General features: G+C 37.8%; 4 long non-coding RNA genes across 5 annotated transcripts in view; 2 read left to right on the forward strand and 2 right to left on the reverse strand.

The window, feature by feature from the left end:
• LOC111258557 (uncharacterized) overlaps positions 1–707 on the forward strand; it is a 54,597-nt gene extending 53,890 nt beyond the window's left edge. For both annotated transcript variants that reach the window (XR_002679062.2, XR_002679061.2), the window contains one exon: positions 39–707. This is a non-coding gene — a long non-coding RNA (uncharacterized LOC111258557). The remainder of the gene's footprint in view (positions 1–38) is intronic.
• A 1,693-nt stretch (positions 708–2,400) lies between these two features.
• On the reverse strand, positions 2,401–8,901 carry LOC147753765 (uncharacterized). The gene is made up of 3 exons (XR_015310190.1): positions 8,698–8,901; positions 7,887–7,987; positions 2,401–4,588 (listed from the first exon to the last, which is right to left on the reverse strand). It is a non-coding gene; the product is annotated as an uncharacterized LOC147753765 (long non-coding RNA).
• Positions 8,902–8,903: 2 nt separating this feature from the next.
• Positions 8,904–16,736, forward strand: LOC111258559 (uncharacterized). Its single transcript, XR_015310191.1, has 3 exons — positions 8,904–9,262; positions 11,790–12,020; positions 14,637–16,736. It is a non-coding gene; the product is annotated as an uncharacterized LOC111258559 (long non-coding RNA).
• A 90-nt stretch (positions 16,737–16,826) lies between these two features.
• On the reverse strand, positions 16,827–20,025 carry LOC111258558 (uncharacterized). Its single transcript, XR_002679063.1, has 2 exons — positions 18,053–20,025; positions 16,827–17,689 (listed from the first exon to the last, which is right to left on the reverse strand). It is a non-coding gene; the product is annotated as an uncharacterized LOC111258558 (long non-coding RNA).
• Between the last annotated feature and the right edge of the window lie 6 nt (positions 20,026–20,031).

The raw sequence follows: 20,031 nt of genomic DNA on the forward strand, positions 1-20,031 counted from the left end.
GACATGCCCATGCGTAATATACTGCTTGATTGTTTCAGAGCTGTGAGGATCTGGATGATACACCTCATGGGCAGAACCGATGATATACGTATGCGATGAAGCAAAAGCTCAGCTTCACCTCTATAGAACCAATCGAGGTGTAGAAATATAAAGGGCCCTTTGATTCCTCAAGAATGGTGGCTTCAGTGGTGCCCACACGATCGCGTTGATACGGGTTTATCCGTGCTGGATTATCTCGTAAGAAAGAAGTCGAATCGCGCTTCTCGGATTATCTAGTGATCTTTTTTTACTGTAGGTATATTGAAGATCTCGTAAGTCAGGTTCAATATTACGGAACACTTCCGAGTGCCAGCCTTTGTCGCATTGTTAATTTCAGGCATATAGTTTTTCTATGAGCAATACGTCTCAAAGCGTATTCAGGCTACAATGCGATCAGGCTTTGCAGATCGAGCCCCAATATGCCTTGATGTTAATATTGTTTACCTGATATTGTTTATAAAAAGGACCTCTCTTGTGGGTGTACTTTTGCCTCTACTGCAGACTGGGATCTATTAAAACGTATGTTCATGACTCTTTGTATTACCAGTATATCCCGTGCAGCAATAAGCGACAGCCTGAGGTTTCGACAGTTTTTCACTATCTATGTCATCAACGATCACGACTGATTTGACATAAATGTACCACTAGCAGGACGGCATATGTACACACGTATATGGGCTTTTTGAACTTTACAGTTAATACTAATTAATTTGACACATAATGCAGCAATGGATTCGAAGTACTGATGGTCACCGGGATTGTTGAGTCAATGATATACTAAGCACGCCCGTATTGGTCATGAAATCCCCAACATTTAATTCAGATATGGTCAATCAATCGAATCCATTATTGGATTATCTTTAGAAACTAGATAGCATAAACATTAGATTACCGAGTTGAGTGTATGTTAGAACGGTTTTAGCTGACGCGGCTGAGCCCTACCGGCAAGAAATGAAAAGGTATTCACGTCCGAGTTTGAACCAAGACCATCTCACGTGTTTTTGTAACGTTGATAGTCACACCCTGATTATTGGTGAAGCAGTTTTATTAGTTTTGCAATGGTCACTTGTTCAACTCTGGGGCAATTTAGAGAGATGGCTTTCTCAAAAGGGAAAACCTCCATAACGAAGAATTCGACGCGAGTCACAAATTTATGGACATTAAGCTTTCCTGAAGTGGGGAAAGAGAAAACAATCTGAAGCCCATCATTGCTTGATGGACACATCTGAAGAATGTGTTGCTACAAGTCCAAACGTGAACGTTTCGTAGAAGTAGCTTAAGAGTCTTAAAAACAAGAAGCGGTGGGCTTTTCTTAAGAAAGGCCGACAAGCATTTACCAACGCGAGCTTATTGAGGAGCTGAGTAATCCATTTGGATAATTGCAATAGTGTAGAAATAGGGTACCGTTCTCGGTCACAACACCCGCTTACGTGGCCAACCAACAAAAAGTTTCCATTACGTTTCGAGTTGAAACAGTTGATTTGTTGCCTTTGTACAAAAACATGATATCTGTAAGACCTGTCGTATACTACGCCTCCTATTCTGCTCGGATGAGTAGTGTCCTTTCGGCATGTTCTTAATGTAAGTGATGTCAATAATCGAATGTTTCAAAAAGTATTAAATTAGTGAATATTTCAAAAGGTTATACAACTTAACATATAAAACGGAAGTTCATCAGATGTTACTTTTCTAGTCGACCTTTCAAGTGATATGAGCTTTCTGTGGCATTGAAGCATAATGTCAGGAACATATTAGGTCCCCGAGAGCACAGGAGCACCAGAACCTTAATAGAAAAAGAAGTGCATCTGCGCCTAACGCATGTGTCGTATATGGGTCATTGGGTCATTACGTATCAAAACCAAAGAATCGATGGCGTTCTAGTTCTAGCTTTTATCTCGTAGTTGACTTGATACATAATTCGTCAGAGTTTAAAGTTACCATCCGAACGTTCACTGATCAATATGACCTTATTACTGAATAGGTCAAATGGAAAGACTATTTGCTGTTTCCGGATAGTTGTGATACAATGCTAAAGATAGCGTTTTTTAAGGTGAATGTTACTGAAACCGTCAGGGATGCCGTTCATAAGCCCGATTCTAGTTTGAGAACTTTGGGTGCATTTCTGAGCTAAAAAGATTAGATGAACACATATGTTATACCGAACGTTTCAGATGGACGAAAGTAACGATCTTCAAAAGTTACATCGAGAAATAAACGTCAAGAGAAGCAAGAATACGACTGAATAATCAGATAAAAAATATTAGCATTTGTGTGTAATTATGACATTTCTCTTGTCACCTGTTATACCATTTTAGTGTGCACCCATGACTGTGGTAAGCACAAGGTACCTACTAGCAAAATATCTGAGTTAGGTTTTAGATATTTACACTAAGCCAGTTTCTTGAACGCTGCACATCTGAAATATTTTGTATCGGTCTACAAGAAAGTACCTACGTAAATCTAGTTTCCTTTGAGTCTGGTCTATTAGTCCTAAAAGCAAGGTCAAATAGGCGTTTTAGGTCTACGTTTTATTTAAGAGACTGGTCATATTGTTGACTATGAGTGAGCGCTATTTTGATAAATGGGCCGTTATTAGGGAAACGATCAGTGCTATTTCAGCTCAACTAACCGCTATTTCAGTTGAGACCATAAACTGTTCAGTGTAGCGTTCCATGGGTAAGCCTCTAGAGATCTTACCGCATTTTGCTTTCTATTTTTGTTCTAAAAATTTAACATGCAGTGATAATACGTCACGGCGGTATATATACAATTATAATTATATAAATAAATAAATTAATTAATTAATAAATTATATAAATATATATAATTGTATTATTACTTTTTTATGCCTATTCAAATACTCTGACATAGGTTGTTAGGGATTTAGGCCAGTGTGCCCAGTGGCGCAATAGGTTAGCGCTCGGTACCGGCAGGGCAGTCCCCGCGGACGATGTTAGAATTATAAGTTTGAGTCTCATATGAGAACTATTATGGGGCTATTTCGAACACCGTGCATAGCATTTTCCATCTGAAAAGCATAGAGGGTTGTTGTAATATAAAGCCCCGGACCAATTCCGCTTGCAACGATCGTCACGGTAAACGCACTTTTATTTCGCCATCGTACTTCCAACAACTAAGGCATTCCACTACCGTAAGTTGAAAAGAATGGGACAGGGTCAGTCCTTGATAAAGGATTGGCTGCGTTTATATTTTAGTCAGAAAAAACCCTGCATGAAACAGTTACTTAACTCATTTGTATTTCAATAAAGGTATTTGTTAGCGTATTAGCAGTGATAATTATACATCTTCTATGTATACATCGGCTGAGAATAACGAGACAGTATAACTATCACTGCGCATATTCATCAGACGTAAACGCTTATTAACGAAAACTTCGTCTGTTATTACAAATATTTATGTGGCCTAATGCACTTTGCTCAATTTTATTGCTCAACTGCTTACGTTATACTTGAACAGCGACTTTTTTACCTAAAAAAATTCTTCCGTATTTTTGTCCGGAACTAAAAGAGACGACCGAAAACAAAGAGGTTTATGCGGCGTACTACGTCCACAAGAATACAAAACGCAAGGGATATCTTTTTTCTAATTTTCATTCGCAGGAATTGTTAGCAGATCAATCATTTACTTCGCAAATTTTCCATTGACAATGACTAGCGTATTATTTTTCTTTTACAATGTTGCTAGCGTAGCGGTAATGATATAGAAAACTACTGATTCCACCTTGCCGTAATCACATACATTACTGTATACAGAAATACTAAGCTAGCCTCATATATGAATTAGACGTCAGATGGCCTAATGTGCTTCAGCAAGTAATAAATTCATCCGAGTTTTTTTTTAAATTAAAAATCATTTTTAAATCCAATAAAATACATCATGTCTTTGATTGATAAAGGTCGCCACATCATTTTTAAATAGAGTCACATTATCAGACAAAACCTAATGAATTGAAGATGGTTTATTCGGTGTCCTACTTATGTAGAACTCGTACTTAATATCTTCTAGCCGTATGGTTAAAAAATATATAAGTACAACTCTCAAACCGGTTCTCAATTCACGAGGTTTGAGACATTGCCGGAACATACCGGTTGTCTTCCATCGAGGATAGGAGGAGGACCCCTTGACACCAGGTTCCGTCCACTGGCTGTACGACTATAGCAAAAATTATATATACCAATAGCATTGGCCGAGGTTTGTCTTGGACTTTTCCTTAGCAAACCTAACTAGGTTTCAAAGAGTGTGCATTTGACGCCGTTTTATATACTAGGTTTCAGCGGTTAATAGTAGTGTCACCATTTGCAACCTTTGTGCGGGAAACCTAAACTCGGACGGCTTCGCTATTTCTCACTACTTTGATTAATAGTATTATTCATGTTTATCAGCATCCCTATTACCAGCGAGTTAACATGATTCGAAGGCAGGATCTATATTCAAATCTGCATCCACTTGACGCCCATTTCAACTGCTCAGCTGACATTAGCATAACAGTGAGTATAGGTTAAAACGAGACATGACGTGCAAAGCAACCCTGAAAATCGAATGGAAAGCTTTATTAGAAGTATGAGAGATATATAATTCTATAATAATAATTTAATATCCTATTATTAAGTATTTTCTATGAGAGACCTTTACAGTGCAGTACTGAAAGGTAACTAGCATAACGAACCTTATAAACGGACACTGTCGCGCTGGAAAAAATAGTTTTATGTCAATGCATGAGCATAGGCCCATCTAACTGTCAGTGTTTGTGTTTTTAGCAAAGACAAATATCTGTTTTCAGTTTTACCGAAAATTAAACTCGAAATTTTCCTCAACAAAACTGCCATCTTCATGGTCTCTTTTGAGCAGACACTACGTCGTAGCATGACGTACGCCAAAGATATAATGCTGCGAAAAGTAGAATATTTCTCTTCAAATCGTGCAGGAGGGAACTGTTGTCTATATAGGGCATTCTGATCTATTTAGGTTTAGCCGGTTAACATGCTCATTGTTATACTAAAAAAAGATTACGTTGAGGCAGATTTCTACACGCCTCTTCGTCTGTTAATTAACCCTATCTATTATAGAAGATCTATAATATTCTGATTAGCAGATACACAGTGCCTCTATGATGTGCATTCTGCGTAATGCACGTCTATAGAAAAACATTTACTCAGCCTAATAATACCAAAAGTTTGTTGTTAGAAGTATTGTGGTGTGGTTAAGTGAGCGTGACCCTAATTCAGAAAAACTAACTTATCCCTGGAATATTTGGTCTATTGCCAAGGATTCAACATGGACATGTTACACGATCAGTCCGAATGTCCGACGTGGCACGAAGATAACCGGACTGATCTCGTGTTGATAGCACTTTACATTGGTGCCCATAAGATAAAGATCATAGACTAACACTAATCGTAACATCCTTCAGCCTTCTTATGTCGGAAACCTTACAGGCTCATTCTCGGCGTCGATCCTCTTTTAGTTCTAGTCTAAGTTAAAGATGTACTTTTCAATTAAATTTGCAATCAAATAGACCTATCAATATATAGTCAACCCACTTGGATATACACGTACCATAGTATGCGCTACTAGATTATTTACCACTATAAGCTTGTGTTAGGTTGACTGTTAGTTGACTATAATTAAAAATAAAGGATTGTCTATAATTTGGGAGAAATTTAAGTTTAAATATTTGTCTTCTAGATCAATAGTACGATTATGGAGATTTAATGTTCGCCTGTTACACGCACATAAGCACACGTCAAATAACCTTCATGTGCTTGGGTTAGGTATAGATTACATACGCGAGCCGCTTGTTCGTAATTTATAATACAATATATATATAATATTATAATAACATATTTATAAATGTTATATGAATTGTTTGAATGTACGTTATAAGCTCACTAGATTACCCCCGTGGAAACTAGTGTATTCTTTTTCACCTTAATCAAATTTTGAATTACACACAGAATACGCCATGTATGATGTTGAAACACTTAAAAAAAAAAAAAAAAAACGGTATTTTCCGGTTATTCATAAGTCTGGTTAGTACTATTGTTAACATCTGGGATTTAGCGCAGTGATGGCCCAGCTGTTCACGCACAACCCCGCTCATATGTGTAAACGCTTATACGATTGATAGATCATTATATCTGAATTGTGGATTGAAAGCAAGCTACCAAAAATATATGTTCCTGCTCCCTTCGTCAGAGCACATTTAAATAGCACATTTTTTATCTATTCAGGCTATGTCTCTGTTGATGTATTTATCAAATCTGACTGTGACATATTTAAGAATTTCTGTTCACTCGATAATTAGGCTTTCTTATTCATTTTTCATACAAATTCATTATGTACACCACGATGTCTCTTAGCCACCTCTGTCGAGTATACGCTACAATCATTACGTTATCTTCCATTTACTTATTATATTACCCTTATTTGCACTATATAAGGTGGGATTCACACATGTTGGTTGTGCAATGTGTTATGATAGTTGCTAGTAATTGCTTTTATTAGAAGTACGCAGTCTTTCATTCCAGTGGTCGAGCTGGCCTTCATGCGAAATTGTGCTCAACGCTGCTGGATATTCAATTTCAATGGCACTTCCTGCCATTTGCCAATGCGTGACTCGTTGTTTCGGAGGGTGCAAGACTTATTTATCATACAAGTTTTTCCAGTTTTCGAAACACTGTTAGATCAAATACCTCGAGCAGTTTACTTATTGGCGTTAACACAGTAGACTTTTTAGTAAAATCCCATTTTGTCCTAGTAATAAAAAAAAAAACGTGAATGCAACTATTATGTAGTGTTTTTAACAACGCAAAAACGCACGATTGCGCTACAAACGACGCCTTTCAGTGTGCGTTGAGGTTTTTTTTAAACCTCAACGCACACTGAAACTAACCTAGATTAAAGACAGTCTACACTCTAAAAATTCAGGAATGATTGTAAGTACTCTACAGGATAGTGTTTCCTGGTTTATGGAACGCCATGGCTATCTAGGGTCATACCTTTTTCCTATTTAAAATTTGAGTATTCTACTTAGATGTTAGTTAAGCACCACTAGTAAGGACCACCTGGGGGCACCCTGGTAGGGTTTTTTGCCTCTCCAAACTTAGTTGATCCCGAGCAAAAGTTTTACCCTTTCCGCGTGCTTAAGGGATCGCATCTAAAATCGTCTTAAAGCCGACGACTATATTTTCAACCTTGTGACTGCAAATCTCTCTAAAGTTCTGAGATAAACCCACAAAAATTCCGTAGACATCAAACCTGATCGCACATAAACTAGAATGACTTCTATAGATACTTTCATATAAATCTGGGAAGCCTTTTTGCAAAGTGTCAGTGTTCTGTGCGCCTACCCCAACTATATACACTATCATAAGTAGTTTTTTTGAAACCATTATGTCGTTTAGTGAACTTTAATCGGTCAACATCTAACAGGCAGCGGTTCACTGATAGAGCAGATATTATCGTGAAAACAGTTTAGACGATTGTAAGATATGGAGACACTGATGTAAGGCGCGTGTATTTCGGTATATTCGTTGTTTTGCAGCCCTAGACATAGTAATCGTGTGATGCTTGTCCAGACACACACGACGGGTGCTAAAAACTGGGTTCTGGAACCGACACGAGAACATGGTCAAGTTATATGGGTGGACACCTAGTCCATTGTTATACCAAGCTTCTTTCTTCACGAAGAAGATCTTTCCGTCGAGAACTATTAGCATAACAATGAAGATGCTGCCCACTGTGCTGATTCAATCTATGCATTTGATCCTTGCAATTGTTTCCTTCCTTTCTTCATATACTAAAAATATACCGTATAGCTTGCTTACCGTACATATCAGACACGACATGTTGGGCCAGGTTGCTCACATTAATGGCTTCATTGTCGCAGAATGGGTAGACTGGGACTAACATTGACAGGAACTGAAGGCTAAGATAGGATATGGATGAGCTCAATAATTAAACAATAATATCCAATTTGTCGTATTCATACCAAGAAAACCTATATTCGGGACTGTTCGAAAACGATACACTGCGATATTAATCATCCTGCTGAAGTTGGAGCTTAAAAACAGATCAACAGCATTCAAACAACCTTCAATCAATCTTCAAAGATATAGACAACTCAAATCGAAATCGATAGTCTGGCACAAAAAATCAGAAAAACTCCCGTAAGATATAAGGCAAAGAGGCACACTTCCTCGGGGACTGATAAACTACATTTGCTAACAAATTTTGTGTCATTCAACATAAACCAGGTAAAACAAATACAAAGCATTTTCAGGAAGTCGGTGTTCGTGGGTAGCGGCACACAGACCATGGGATATTTTGAGATGCGGAAGTGTTCTCCATATAGTTCAATGACTTTTTTAAACATGCAATAGAAAATGTTCAGCGCTGACGCAGCCTAAACTTTCAAGTGACGCTTTTATTTTATTTCGTAATGTGCAAGCTTGCCACCAAAACTAGCGATTCGCTCGTCGAGAATGTCTTTCGCCTTCATTATCGAAGCTTTCCATTAAAAAGTTACTGAACTGACCTAGTTAAGCTGTTTTGATATTAGCTATAATCACAACTGCGACTTAAACACATAGCGAAACTTTTGCAACTATTACAACATCGTTTTGGAGTCTACGTTACCTCCCTTGCCTTAATAACATTTCGATTTGTTTAAATCGAACTATTTCTTATAGGACGCATCTGTGGTGGCAGTTCGTCTGACTAATGGCTCTTGGCGGCTACACGGCAAAAACAAACAAATACTGAGGGCGCCACTGTCACAGTAATATACATCTACCACGACACAGAATTATTCGTTACAAGATATTTCTTTAACTGATAGTAGTACCCTTACTATGAAAAAAAAAAATAAGGAAAAATCGCTAAGTATATATGGTAAAGCATAAGCTGTTTAGCTGTGAGGTTTTCGGTGCTTTCTTCGTTACACCCTCTTTAAATGTATATTCTATATATCAAATATATTCTTGCCTCTAGCAGTCTAGCGTGTACTGTTTCTGCTGAAGGGAACTTTATCCAAAGTGAGTTATCACTCTGGCTTTCGCCTATGTGTGACTGAAGCCGTTTGGAGCACTAAGTATATTGTTTATTAATTGTTTGCACAGCTGATTTCGACGTTCACTTACAGCTCCTACCGGCTTTTAGTAGCCCGTGCGATAGTTCCGCTACAAGCAGCTGCTGTTTTCGGGTAAGCCGTCAACTAGTGTCTCAAATCTTCTCACTGCAATGTTAACACTTCGTCTATTTATCATCAAATTGGTGATGCACGCTGGCGCTTGCCAGCAAGCTCTGAATTCAGTGCACGAGGTCCTCAATGAGCCATTGATCAGATCCCAAAAATATCGTGCTGAGGCGATTCAAAGCACCTACATTGACACGTGTCCTATAGAGTCCGGGTGCTCTTTTGTTAATTCTAGCATCACACAAGCGTCTAGGACTGAGCTGAGGATAACCACAATTGAAGCAAGTAACAAACTCGAATTAGCCATTAAGAACGTTCAAGAAGTTACGAAAAAGGAGATTGACAATATCGCCTCTAGCATCAACGAAGTTTTGCGTGACGTTAAAAACAACGCTATTAGAACAGTCGCATTAGTAGAAGCTATCATGCATACAGCCATAGTAGCGACTGGCAATAGCAATTGCAAGCAATCTTATATCCACAAGAAAAAACACGAGATTCTTGGTAGTACTCAAGAATCTCTGTTTATGGTTCTCACTAGTATAGAGATTGGTGGTTTGAGAATGACCGAACTCTTGGAAAATGGCAAGGCTGCCGTGTACGACGCCGTCAGCGACGGTCGTTTCGACATGGGAGAGGCCATTAAAGACACATACAGAGCGATCGACACAACCCTCGATAGAGTTGAAAAAATGATTAGAGAGAACAAGGCAGGCAATTGCTCGGTGGGAGGAATCCCCGCAAGACCAGATTCGATCTTAGACTTTTTGCGGTGATGGCACGTTCTAGTTGCAGGATTTTGATCGAATCAAAGTTATCTCATCCCAGAAAAAGCAGGTGCTGAATAATATGGTTCAACCAGAAATAATGTAGGTGAATAATTTTGAAGTTGAACTACAAATATGGTATTATATTATAAATAAATTTTTACATAATTTCTTCATTATGCGTTTTACTTTGGGTGGATAAATTGCTGTTAAGGCCTTTGCTGATTCGGCGTTTGCATGCGATAATGCGTAAACTATAATGAAACGAGTGCACATTTCAAAAGACTTTGTACCATTTTGTTGGATGAAACAAAAGCATTCTTTCTCACATGAAATCCTTTAAAGGTCGAATTGCACCGTCGGAAATGAACATATTCGTTTCGGGCTTGACCTAATTTTTTTTGGAAAGTTTTTGGATTTCTAGCCGTCCGTGTACTTGTAGGTTATACGAGAAACTCGGAAGTCTGTTAAAAAACGGTTCGTTATCTGTTTCTAGGAGGCGCTTGGTCCCTAATTTCTTTAGTAACAAAAAACACAGCAAACATATTTCGAGCTCTTAAAAAAGAGTTCTTTCGGCTGTTCCTAAATCTTTTCTCAAGCTTTACACTTATATTGTGGGTTCTCCGTACGTTACATGTAGGCACTCAAATAATATGATGGCCATCAAATAATGAAATGCGAGGCAAGCGCCACGTAACTGTTCCTGAAGTCTTAATTAAAGAATTTTCCCACAACAACCTAACCTTATTGAACATAGTTTTCTATGTTCATTAAGATTAGTTTATGTGAAAAAATAAAATTTTTTGCTTAACTTTTTAGAACTTGATAATGGCAACTGTAACAACTAACATTTGTTTGTTACATTTTCAAAAAAAAATTACATTCCTATTTAAAAACTGGTTTGGACGGATTTTTTACGGGTTTGGTGAGAAAAACTAATCTCGTTATTGCAAATCTTGCGTATGTACAATTATCTGTATTTATTAATTGACAGGACTTCTGTAAAATTGCTTCGATGGCCGAAAACGGGAACAGAGTTAATTATCGGCCGCATTACGATTCTTTGCACGCGAATATAAATATATTCGTATATCAAACACGCTTATGATATACGGGATTACCTGTCTCAGGTATATAAGCTTAAGAACTAACTCGAAATACGATCCCTAAGTGAATCAAGAGGTCTATCTAAAACAAGCCAAAGTTGAGAGAAGCACCTTTCAAAACCAGAAGTGGAAATACTAATTTTGGATCCCAGCAAACGGCATTTGTTTGTGCGTTTTGCTGAAACGCCAGGTACCTGTGACCTATCTGTTTTTATGTTACTGTATATGGATTGAGAGCTTTTGAGTATGACTGAAATCCAGAATCTGCAGTAATGTTAAACCCTGGTAAAAATGTAATGATCTGCTAACGACAAATAACCCGTATTTATTGAGATAAATTCAATGAAAGGGCTAATTATAGTAATCAATAACTAGGACATGCTATGTTCTTGTGCATCATTCCTCTTAATTAGTGTATTTTATTTTAAAAAATGTTCACGGTGGCGGGAGGACACATTTGGATGGGTCCTTACCGGGTTGAGACTCGTCGTTTGATAGCTCGATACGCTTATGCTTCGGTCGAGGGTCTATTTATAATATAGCGGTAATTGCCAACGCTAGCTATATCGATTCTGAGATATTAGCATAATTTCTGTTGTTCCTAAGACCTGATTATATTGTAAGTGCTATTATCGATTAGCTAACAGATCTTCATTTCAGGCACCTGTACCAGTGACGTAGACGAAAGATACCAAAAATGCATAAAATGAAAGCAATGTGTGTAGTGTGATTTTATGGCATCGTAGAGTGATCAAGAGTATCGCTGTTGGCATTCACGTTTTTCGTACTCGAATTCAACGTTGGCCAGAGGTCAGATATACCCAATAACGAGATAAGAATGACTTTGCACAACTGATAGTGCGCTCGTACAAGAATCATCGCTTACGAAAGGTCAGTACACCGGTTTCCATAAGGCCATATCCTATTTTAAATGTTGTTCTTAACCTTATGTACGAAATGTACAAATTTCTCAAATCTAATAGAAATATGCCTGATCTGTAATATCTAGTGTAGACTGTGTTTCGCCGCTATATAGCCGCCTGTATTTTGATGACTACTGACAACGAAAGAACGGGTTCGAGATAGTGGACAAGTCTACTCATGCACCAACTGTTAAAATAGTGGGCAGATCAATCCCTGAGAAAGATATTCATTGAATGGCGGCTATTGAGTATCGTAGCATTTTTCTTTCGAGTCGGTTAGTCCTATATATACAGATTGTGTAGGCACAATACTTGCACGCGTAAGAATTTAGAAACATTGGTTCTGCGTCAATATGTCGCTATCTCAGCGTTCCGTCAATGTGGCCGTTTCGGCTTTTATCCCAATAGGTATATTCATCGCCATAGCTGATTTGTCAGCCAGAAGATGTTTTGTGCTAATTAAACTTCTTTCCCAATTTGCGCTTAAACATTTCGTCGTTTTTCTTGAATAGTGTAACCTTATCAAGCTTTACGTTGACTGGATGTATAGCGATGGATACAATTAGACAGTGGGTTAGCAATGATATTTCTACATCGAATAAGCTCTGTCGAGCCGAACAACATTACGCGCTGTAAAGTACGCTTAATATACAAATTACGGCCATTGGTTCATAAATGAATTTTATCTAATTCATGAGATTGTAACAAGATTTCTGCGAGCCCTAAAACTATTTAGCTCTCCAAAGCATCGATCATTACAAAAGAATCATTTTGCAAAAACACGACTTGAACGGCTTCAAGCTTTTTAAGTTTACCTTAACCATGTTACTAACATGTATCCTAGCATAAGGACAGAAATTTTGTACGTGAAACAGAGTCTTAAAGCTTGAAAAGGATACAGATCGCCCATTTTTACTCTCTGATGTTAACGCAATAGACGTGTCTAATGCTACGCAATGGCCGTACGAATATCAGCCATAAAATATGATATTACGTTTCCATTATAATTTGGCTCGTAACTTGATTAGAAATAACCGAGCCGTTGTTAAATGCTAATAAAGCAGAATTCAGTAAGTTAAGCGTTAGATACATTTGAGCTGGACAGCGTACAAAAGCGTGCAAGTCTAGAAGTGCTATAAATAACAAGACCGCATCACAGGCTGAAAAGTAACCGGAGTTAGGTTCAGATTTTCGTTCGGGCAGCCTAATCGTCCTTATTGCGTATCTGCAAGGATTATTCAAAAACAATAGCGAAATTTAACTAGTATGGGTATCATTAACTGTGCTAATACGCGCGTATAGGCATCCAGTTGAGCCCAGAACCCATTTCTGGAAACGTGTCCAAAATGCTTTATTGTTACTGGAGTATTTTGAACACAGTTCAAGCCTGCAAGGCCTCAAAGGCTATCATTTTAACCGTCAATGAGTGCTGGTAATCTCCGATATGCGTATTTATCAGCGAATCGCGATAACTGAGAACGGGGACAACGTATGAGGTGCATCACTTAGTTTTAAATAAATATACTTCTGTCATTCATAGAATTATAAAAATAGCGTAATGTAGGAACCTAAAGCAATGTTTATTTTCAACCAGAGGCATCCTACCTAATATTACTGCATATGAGCAATCGTAGCAGTTCGCATCGAGGGCAATACAACAAAAGATGCACTTCTCAAAGCACAGGTCTTTTCAGAAGGTCTCTATTTTTAGATTCTACAGAATAGAAAATTATTGATCTATGTTTGAACAAACGTTCCAGAAAGCCCTCTATTCATTTGAAGGAACTTCCATTTATAGTTGCTAACCGATCGATCCTTTAAACTGTGTGTGTGTGTGTGTGTAAATCTCCTCAAGTAACTTTCTACTTCTAAAAGTCATTTAAAAATAGCTATAGCGAATTTATTATTATAATGTAATTATATTATAATTTAATAATCAAATTAATAGAGCTAGAGATATTTTGAGCTTGGCATTCTGCAGTAGATTAATGAAATGCCTAAGGTGTAGCTTCCTTAATCGGGCGATTATCGGCTTTTTTTTTAGGGTGACAACCTAAGCGCGTTACGGCATTAACTTAGTCAATGCAATTATTATTATATAATATATATAATAATTGTAAATTATTAACGTCTCCATAAAGGGCTCCTATATACAAAGCAGAAGCTTTGCGCTTACAGAAGCTATCGAAGCTTTCGATCAGTGACGGCAGTGCGAACGTGCTTTCATATCGTGCATTACATAGAATTTAAACAATGTATGCATTTTTAAAGTGTTCGAATCTGACGGCTAAATGTCAGTTAATTAAATGTTATATGAAGAAGTAAGCTTACCCCCCTTTCTCTTCTGCTTTCACGTATTTACTGTAGCCGTAAGCAGTATACAACATTTTACACGCATTAACTAATATGGTCTAGCTCTGTCTACTCTATCTACCATCAGTAGAAGAAACACAATATTCCTGGTTACCATACGCCTAGAATATTCTTAGAGAAAAAAAATATCTTAAACATTGGTTGTTCCATTGATTACCGTAATGTTATGTTTCACGTATATAAGTTAGCATCCTTATACCATGATTTTCAGTTTCTGGCCGGTACGAAAATCATCCCCATTTCGGTACGACAAATGTTTCCCCGTTCCAGGTACATGCTCGTTAGCCATGACAAAGATGTCACATGGACGCTTAGTATGTAGTATGGTTTTAAATGTTTCGATCGCCTATACGGGATGCAGGGACCATCTGAAGCGTTAGAACTTTACAATTATCATGTGAAACATTACACAATGCTCTGTAAGACGTATAGAGTATAGCGAAAGGAAAATAATTGCTGCGGATAATAACAGTAAATTAATTAAAGATATCGCGACCCAAGAAATGATAGCAGTTTTCAAGTTATCGGTATAAATACAACAGGATTTTACTTGTACCCTGAGCTGGTCCATACGTAGGATTAGTTCCCTTGAGCCTTACTCATGTTCACTGAAGGCGACAGCCCTTATCCGCATTGCAAGGGTACGGTAAACTTTTTTTGCCAAACAAACGGTTATGACGAACACAATGACTTATGATCCTATAACGGAACTGTTGTGCAGAATTTTAAAGCATTCAAATCGGTACATAATTACGTTTAAGTATTATTAATATATATTTATATCTTTTTGAGATATTGTTTTAACAGTTGTACTTATTTATTGTGTGAATAAGTGCTCAGAATCACTTGTTTGACATAATATCAGGATGGCAAAGCATATATACTTTTTTTTTTAGACATGTTTTAGAAAGTAAGCACTTGAGTTGAAACAGGTACAGGAAAAGCTCTATATATGAGCGAACAGCCGTATAAGTTGCCAAATTCAAAATAAGCTTTACAACTAAATTCGGATAAAGTTTGGATAGGTTAAGTTAAGCATTTATTATTTGGTTTCCTTTAATCGTTTGCAGGATAAGGTTAGGACGATGTTCTAAATATTTAGTCCTGATTGAACCCGGATAGGTACTCATCGTCTATTGGTCACCGATTGCGATCTCTCCTGAAGTACGTGTAGAATGTGGATTTATAAGGAGTGTAAGCTGAATTGTATCTGCATTCACCCTGCGGGTAACACGAAACGAGGACAGCTCGCGAATAAAGACGTTTATTTACAGAGTGCCGATTAGGGGTGCAGGCTCTATAAAACTGTATGTACAATTTTGATGTCATCCATTCACGACCTGAGGGTATTTTCGCTATAACCGAAATACTGCTCACAAGAATCGGCGTATAATAACCTTTTACTATAAACCTAAATCATGAATCTATCAAGCTATTTTAGAAAAATGTTTGTTTCGAGGCCTAGTGCATACGAAAATATCATGCGCGACAATTTAGGCATGTCATAGACTCGAAGACGCTATTAATCGTCCTCTGGACAGACTTCAGATGCATTGAAGCTACATTGAGAGTGCACGAATTAGCTCGCTAGTACAGTAACTGAAGACATGTGAAGGAATGCAACTTACGTCCTAAAAGTTGACGGCTAACCCAGAAGCTTAAGTTTGCAAATCATGCGAAGCGTCGCACGTACACACGCTGTACAGCTGCTAATTTTGTACAGAAGATCATCTTTTCAGATCGGAGGTATTGTACCAGAATTTCACCCCATTTTATGGACAACCTTGTTGTATGGCGTGGGCCCCAGGCAGGAAGTATTTTCGAAGCGTTTGCTTTCACGTAACTGCTGATGGTTCTCGTTAACAAAAGATAGTAAAAGACGCTGTGTGGCCGAAGCTGAGCAAGCTCGATCTGGATAATATATACTTTTAAAGGGACTGTGCCGCTCGCTATTACGCATCCGAAACGCTGATATTACTGGAGAGAACACTTACCCACTAAACGCCCTACCCTTTTTATACCATTTAACATCACTAAATGAAATTTTCCAAAAACTAGATCTATACTACATGACTATCCATATCATATAGGTTGTTAAAGCTAGAAATGTTAAAGAGAGGATCATGGTGTCGTTTCGAACGTGTGCCGAGAGCCCAAGCCGGTCACCTTCGTGCCATTAGCTTGATATCATAGATATTGCTGGGAAAGGTGCTGTTATCAATTATGGTTTTGAATCGATATATCGACTATGAATGGCTCTATAACTAAATTTACCGTTTGAATGCTTTGTTCTGACCAATAGACGTAGCCTGTTAGTATTTCCTAGCAAACTCTATAAGCATTTTCATTGAAACGCGAAAAAATACGTAACTGATTTTTATGTGAATTAAAAACGTCCGCAAAAGTTTTTTAATTTTATTTAAAGTAAGCATTTTTAACTCTTTCTTGTTCATTTTACTGTACCGTTGATCTTTATTTCGCTTATATTTGTCAACCTATTTCGCGCCTCATTTCATTTAAATGCTACACTTTTCTTTACATAATTGGTTAGATAGGGTACAGCATTATATGATCGAGCAGCACAGCATCTAATCTCACAAATTGGTCACATGGTTTACTTAGTATCAAAAAGATATAGGCTGCAATGAAAAGTGCCTACTGAATGATGGAATTGTGCTTGTTTGCCCTCTATAAATTAGTGCTTATTGTTCTACTGACAACGTGGATATCTCACTCAAGCTGACGTTCGTCGCCTACATGCTTTTGATCATTATAAATACTGTCTGCTTATGTCTGGCCTCGTTTGCAGGAATCCTGTAGCTGCGCCCGCTCAAGCGAGTCTAGCTGGGACTCATTTATAGTCAATGAATATAGCTTGTAGAAGGTTTACTTTCGGATGACGCATTATACGTTCAAACTAAAAGTTTACTGTTCTCGCTCATAAATCCTGCAACCCTCAAGGGATTAAGTTTAATTGACGTTCAAACAACAGAATAAGACGACTTATTACGTAAATAATGGGCTGCACTCCTTGAGCAAAGCGCCATCAAGAAGCTATCAGTCGATACAATTTATTGGAGGAAAGTTCAAAGACATTTTCATGAGTTCAGCCGGTAATTAGGATAATAATACATGTACATATACATCTAATACATCCTTAAGGTTATCTGCCCGCATATATCTCAAGGAGGGAACGACCCTTTAACGCCGGCGCAGAGTTCACTACGAACAAAGAGCCGTGTTAGCATTGACAACAAATCTTGCCTGGAAATAAAAGTTTATATATACAAAAATCATGGATGTTGAGTTTGTCAAAACGTAATTCGCTGTAACTTTTCTCCGAGTACGTTGCACTTACACGGTTTTGCCAAGCCATGTCAGAGGCTTCTGCGTAATCCTGGTAACTCTAGTAAAATTTCAATGACAATTCCGATACACAACCATTTGAGTAGTGCCGAATAATAGAAAAGAAGTAGCCTGCTGAGAAGTCCTGTTTCAGTAATGTCTATGGGAAGAATAAGCATATGGTGCGCACAAGATGGTTACTGAGTTACAGCAATGGAAGCGTTAAGGATACAATACTAGCTAACACAGAAGAGCATGCGTATCAGGATACTTGGGCATTACCGCAGTTGGTCAGCTGGCTCGTATTTGAAGCCTTTGTCGCCAGAAAAGTCTGCTGAAAAGTGGTGATACATACTTTATCTACAAATCAGCAAGTAGAAAGTTACATTAATTCGTTTATCTATTGTAGGGCGATATGCTCCTAATTACACTATACTGCTCCACGCAAACATACTAGCTCAATTTAGGATCCAGATGGAAATACAATCTTACATTTTATATACGACACATTGATTATAAATCTAAATATAGTTCATAGAAATCTACCTAAATTTTGTGTCTGGCCAAGTTTTACATTTACTCGTAGACAATTCTATTATAGACATGTATATATTCCTGTGTGCATTACCACCCTAACTAGTAACTAGTCTAAATGACGGTGGCAATCTAATATTAATAGGTAAATATCTATACAAAAATACAATAGCAAGATATCAGGTAGGTATACGTAAGGCAATTCATAGGTGAAGACAACACTATTTTTATACCGAGAGAGTGCATTTCCTCTGTAGATAATGTAATAAAAATCAAAGCCAACTCGGACAAAGTCCTTTAACAGATCGAAGGTTCTACTTTTATACCTTTTAAGGCGGCGAGAGATGTGGAGACTTATTGCAATAAAAAAAAAAGTTGTAACTATGCAACGTATTTCTAACAGGCACCATCAATTCTATGAGTTTCTGATACTACGTTATAGGCGGAAGTATAATTGAGAATATTCAATAAGAACTAGTTATCATATCACACGTATGTCTGCACATCTATAAAATAAACACAGTCGTAAATTTCTCATCGGTCGCTCGATGAAGCGCCCTCCTCAGATACAGCTTGTCGCCGACCGCTTCTCGTTTAATGCGTTTGGTTTGTGATCCCTTATTTCAGCAGATTTATGAGTTATTCTATCTAGTTTATATCTACAAAGACTGTATCGGCGATATTAAGGTCGAAAATGCCCACCAGCGTTTCGCAAGCCAAATATTACCTGCGTCACTGAGAGCGTATGTCAATTTTACGCCTTTCCCACGTATCCTTTTGGATACGCTCAGATTATCAATAATTTTTTGCACTAATTTCTTTTAATTCTCTACTCCAGACCAACGTTTTTGGCATTCTGGTACTTTTCGTAAAAATTCATCACAATAAGTGCTCGTGTAATATCACAAGATGACTACCTGTAAAGCGTACGCGTTAACATTTCGTACTGATTATCTATTATCGTATACCTTACTACTTTATACTGGTTCTATATATATTGACTATGTCAACATAGTTTGTACCATTGATGAACGTAGCTATAGATAACGAACCAGAAAATATAGGAAAATGCAAAGGTTCAAAGGTACGTTACTCTCAATGCAACGATTTAGGTTGCCTGACACATTTGCAATATTTCGAAAAATGATAGATTTAGGAGGAAAATGAAATGTTAATTATGGTACTAAAAGCCATTGGAAAAACACCTACTCGCCGAACGCTTCCTTTGAGATAGAGATTCCCCGAAGGTAATTGCGGCGTACAATCGGGACGTAGCGTTTGGAAACAAGGACTCATTTTAAATAAATTAATAGGTTACTTGGATTCAATAGAGCGGCCATCATGATCATTGGGTTTGGGGCCCATGGGCCGCTTGTCGGGTATCAAGAATCAATGCTTCGTGCGAAAACTATTTATAGAGCACGAAATGACTCGATGCGTCAAGCAAACGCATCAAGAAAACTTCATAGAAGCGCCTGTCTAAACGTTGGAAACAAACTATAAGCATGTTCAAATAGTGACGGTCATCAACTCTATCAGCGTATTACCGAACTATATTATTCGAACTATTTATTTTTAATCACTATGGCATTGTAATGTAACGTTACAGGAGTATTCAGGTGGCTCCATTGAAAATGTGTTGCGACCATTTGTACAGCTCCTGGTACTTTAACAGATGTAAAACGACCCCCGACACACCCTCCCGCCCCAGCTGTTACGCGACTTTT

Source organism: Varroa jacobsoni, unplaced genomic scaffold, assembly GCF_002532875.2.
Source record: "Varroa jacobsoni isolate VJ856 unplaced genomic scaffold, vjacob_1.0 scaffold_245, whole genome shotgun sequence".
Taxonomy (NCBI): Eukaryota; Metazoa; Arthropoda; class Arachnida; order Mesostigmata; family Varroidae; genus Varroa; species Varroa jacobsoni.